At 39.1% G+C, this 4,801-nt stretch overlaps 1 long non-coding RNA gene across 1 annotated transcript; it reads right to left on the minus strand.

The window, feature by feature from the left end:
* Positions 1-1,690: 1,690 nt before the first annotated feature.
* On the minus strand, positions 1,691-3,316 carry LOC140909962 (uncharacterized). The gene is made up of 3 exons (XR_012158391.1): positions 3,132-3,316; positions 2,303-2,407; positions 1,691-2,154 (listed from the first exon to the last, which is right to left on the minus strand). It is a non-coding gene; the product is annotated as an uncharacterized lncRNA (long non-coding RNA).
* Positions 3,317-4,801: the final 1,485 nt, after the last annotated feature.

A 4,801-nucleotide genomic window follows, 5' to 3' on the forward strand; every position in this document is an offset into this window, starting at 1 on the left:
GCCTGCATTCCAGTTTTTAAACTTATCCCCTAGCGAAGAGGGATTGGAATTAATGAACTCGTCTAGAGTTGGCTTTTGCTTTGTGAAATTTCATCAGAAATCTAAACACATTTTATGAATGCTGCAAAACATTTTTCCCCTGGAAGACTTCTTTCAATGTCAGTGAATTTTGCAAAAGGGCCTAAGGACTTAGAGGTCATTTTGCAGGTTTCACAGTCATGTTCATAAAATAATTTGAAACTGCCCATTTTTAAGAAGTGAAAAAACTGAGTATTAGATTCCAAGTGCTTTAGTTTCCTCCCCCCATCTCCTTCCTCCATCTTCCCCCTGCATCTCACAACAAACCCAACAGCATACCTATTGTTTCAATGAAGTCAACCCTAGTAATAAGTCAAAGTATAATAAATAGAGAAAAATATCAAAAACATTTATTAGATGGTACAAGAAAGATAAATGGAGTTGTTATAGCTGTCATGGGAGCAAACATTGTAACTAAGGTTGCAAAAAAGTTTCCGTAATAATGGCCTATTTTCAATTGCTTATATTTGTCTGAAACTTTCACCTTTGAAGCTGAAATCTTAGGGGCTACAATTTGGAGGTGCTTTATGGCTTGATCCAAAATCCAATGAAGACCATAAGAGTCTTCCAGCTGAATCACTAGGCTTTGAATCAGGCCCCAAGACCAGAACTTCAGTCAAGCTAAGTTAGCAGTTCTTCCTGCCATCATAAATTATTCCCAGTTAAAAAGAAATAAGATGGAGTTAAGAGCTAGCATATGCACAATAAATTAGGATGTTTATGTGAACATGTCTATGTACACATTATCTTATAATTTGGTGTGCTTTGATTTCCTACATGTTTCCATTTTCTCTCCCTCCCATTGCATTTTCTCCTGCATTGCAAGACATTAAAGTTCTGTGTTTAGCTTTAACTTTGTATTGCCTGACTCTAGGTGCTTATCTTTGCAATTTTAACATTGTTTTAAACCCAAGGGTTTTTATCATTTATTTCTGGGGAGGAGGTGAGGGTATTTGCATTTAATATTTAAATGTAATACATTATTGCAGTGTGAAAATCCCTCACTGAGAATAATGCCTTTCAAAAGCACATGCTAGCGTTATTGCTAAAATGAAATTGAAATGGAATATTTGGATTTCCAAGATTAACAACAGGAACATAAAACTGAGTTGCAAATAAAATCAAGTCAACCCAATACTTCTTGGCTTGTTTAGAGCCATTCCAGAGATAAATATATTCCACAGAGTGTTTGTTTTTATTGAAAAATATGACCCAAGAACTATTAATACACTTAACTCCAACGATCATTAAAATGAGCAATCACAAAACCCTAACTAAAAATATATAAATCTCAACCTTCTGTGTGCTCATCAATAATGGAATGCATATAAATTTTACTGCCAGCTGTTTAAATTTATGGCAGTGAAATAAGGATCAGGTTGGGATATACTAAAATTAATCAGCCATGCGCTCAGTCCTTGTCCCTGAATGCTGTGCCTCAGACTGCAACATCCGTGTTGTGTGGATTCCACAAGCTTCTGGTGGAGCCAGAATTATGGCAAAAAGGCTGGAGCAGAGCCACGGCCTGGAGCCGAGCACTTCTGAAGATGCCATTTTGCAGGAACAGGGGAGTAGCAGCAAGAGGAGAAGCCAGTTGGACAGGGAGCACTAAAGTGATAACTATCTAGCACAGTGGTTCTCATCCAGGGGGATGTGTATTCCAGGGGGTAGGCAGAGGTCTTCCAGGGAGTACGTCAACCATCTAGATATTTGCCTAATTTCACAACAAGCTACACAAAAAAGCACTAGTGGTGAGAATTCACATTCCGACTGCCTAGCCCCTAAAAGTAGGGCCAACTCCCCCAAAACCTCTACAGTAGTGGTGGATCCTCTGAGTAACTGTTTCCCCTTTTGGGGACTACATGACAATGAAAGTAAGGGACACAAAGATATGGCAAATGAATTTCTAAATGAGTCACACTTTACTCACAGACAAAGCACAAGAGATATACAGATCTATGGAAACATAACAAAAACTTGCACGTAAAACTCTCCTTCCAGTGACCCACCATTTAGGTTTTGGACCCTCCTGTCCTCCTGCATGGCCTTGCCTTCTGCTTCTGCTCTCTTCTCTCTCTGTCTCTCAAAAAAAAAAAAACAGTGAGACAGCGTTCCTTTTAAAAGATTCCCATCCCCCATCTGATGACTCTCCTCAGTGTCTGCAAGTCTCTCACCAGGTGATCCATTGCTTGGTTACATTGCTTGGTCTACCCAGGAGACATACCTTTGGGCTGCAACTAGCATATTGTCCTAGGATGGTTCCCTTTGGTTAATGATTCCTGATTGCTCCTTTGTTAGCTCTCTGCCAACACTTCCAGGAATCCCAGTTCTATTTAGAGATTAAAAGGCAACAGTGAAGGTACAGTACAGTTTTACAATCAAAATAGAGTTCACAAAACAAAATGGAATTTGTAGTTTGATATAGATTATATATATTAATCCATCACATCTGTACCCCAATAGAAAAAAGAACAGAGCAGGGGGAACTTCCCATGTACCCCAGGTATGTTCTTCCCCCCCTTTTTGAGAAAGGTAAACAAAGATGTAGTCAGTGATTTAAACTTCATCCATTCATACAGTAAACATTCCCAATAATTACACCAAAACAGTTTTCATGACAACATAACAGCCCAGTGTCAAATTCATTTTACAAAGTGCCTTCCTGTGGATCCCATGGGAGAGGTACACTTGGGAATATATCTCCCCCCTCCCAAATGCTCTTTTCACTCCAATATTCCTGATTAGTTGGGTGACCACAGGGTCTTGGCATTATGCAGAGCACGTTTAATCATGCAATGCCTTTGGTAGATGGGGGATACACGTATTTTTGTGGGGTTGAACCTTCCCTTGGGACATATTTTGTTGGACACCCCACCCTTCCGTAGGCCATTTACATTTTCACTGACCATCATACAGTTATAGATTTGGGGAAGAATTTCCCATCTCTCCTAGCTGCTGCTCTCTCTGCAGTCTTCCAAGAAGTTGCTTTACACTTATCTTGGGCTTTCCCCCCTCCCACTGGCAGGTATATTATGTTTGTTAATAGTGTTTACCAGCTTCAGGTTCCTTTCTACTGGTAGGGTTTCAATTTACAGCACCGTTCAGTTGTACCTCAGTTTCCTCTCTTCCAGATGGAGTTTTGATCACAACCACACTCAGCACTGTCTCAGTTTCCCATTGACTCCATTGTTCTGTAAATGTCTTACAATTCAGCTATTGTACACAGACTCATTCGCAATGAACTGAAAAAAAAAATCAAGAGTTCAAAATCAAATCATCATCTGGGTTGCTCTGGCCTACATATAATACACACACTCTCTCACACACACACACACACACACACAATGCTAAATCACATTTTTCTCATAACTTCAGATTCCAGACAAATGAAATCCCCCAACAAAATAATCAAACCAAGCCAAATTGATCTCTTAAGTGGATCAATAGAAGCTTAACTGAAATGAATTGGGGAGCTTATCAGACTTGATGTAGTAAAACACTGATAAGATGACTTCCAATTCACTTGTATAGAACTAAATTTTTAGCACAAATTGATCTGATTACCAAGGATGAATGGTCACCTTTAATAATGGATTAAGGCTGTAAAGCATCCCCTTTCTGTACAAAGAGTATGTTTTCCTCTTTTATTCCTATAGATTGTATGCTTCTTCATGTTATATTCCTTCTGCTACTTTAAATAATGGCATTGTAGAAATGTTTCAGAATGCTGTGATTCTGTAATTTGGTTAGTGAGGGATTTGTATATAAAAATTTTCCATGGCATGATTCCCACCCCAATACATTTACTTCAGTAGGTTCAGAAGACAAACTAAGTGCCAGGTTCTGCCCTGCTTTACGATGAGTAGTACTTGACACTGGACGACTGGCATAGCAAGGCACTACTTAATGAGCCAGCTCCCCAGCTGCTGTAAATCAGCAGAGCTTCACTGACTTCATGACATAAGGAACACAAAAAAATAATAATAAATCTTTAAATCCGTAATTTCACCCATTTGCACAGAGGTATAGTTTGGTAAGTCGTATATAAAGTGACTGAGATGCCCTTTAAGGAGTTCTAACATTTGCAAACAGTTGATTGGCATACAAACCTACAGAGGCAAGTCAGTGCAAGACTGCACCTGATATTTCCATTTGACAAATAGAGTTCCAGGGATGAAGGTAATATTGTGTACCCTGGGGCTTGTGTACGCTGTAACGCATTGGATCTAAATCCTGTGACTTAGCATTTATGGATTCTGTTATACCTTGACATTTCTCCAGAAAGATTTATTCTCCAGAGGTTTCCTAATGAGATTCCCTAATGCGGGAAGAGGTTCTATCCCACCTCCATTCCCCTGGGATGGAGACAAGAAGCTCCTTAGGCCCTCTTAGGGTTGGACTATATTTTCCATTATGTGCTGTGGTCATGTGGGTCCACAGTGGTTCAACCAGAGGCAAAACAATTGTGCAAAATGGGAAATGTAATCCAGACAGGGAGCTAAGTGTACAGAGGAGAATTGGGACATAACGCATCCATGGGGCATTATGGAAGCTCAAGCAGCCACAGATTTATAAAGAACTGACCTAAAACAAAACATTTCAATTTGGTTCAATAAATCAAAATGTTTTGATTCAAGTCAATCTGACTCAACATAAAATATTTTATTTAGATTTTCACAATGGGAAATTTAACATTTTTACCAAAATAGACATTTTCATGCAG

Source organism: Lepidochelys kempii, chromosome 4 (assembly GCF_965140265.1).
Source record: "Lepidochelys kempii isolate rLepKem1 chromosome 4, rLepKem1.hap2, whole genome shotgun sequence".
Classification (NCBI taxonomy): Eukaryota; Metazoa; Chordata; order Testudines; family Cheloniidae; genus Lepidochelys; species Lepidochelys kempii.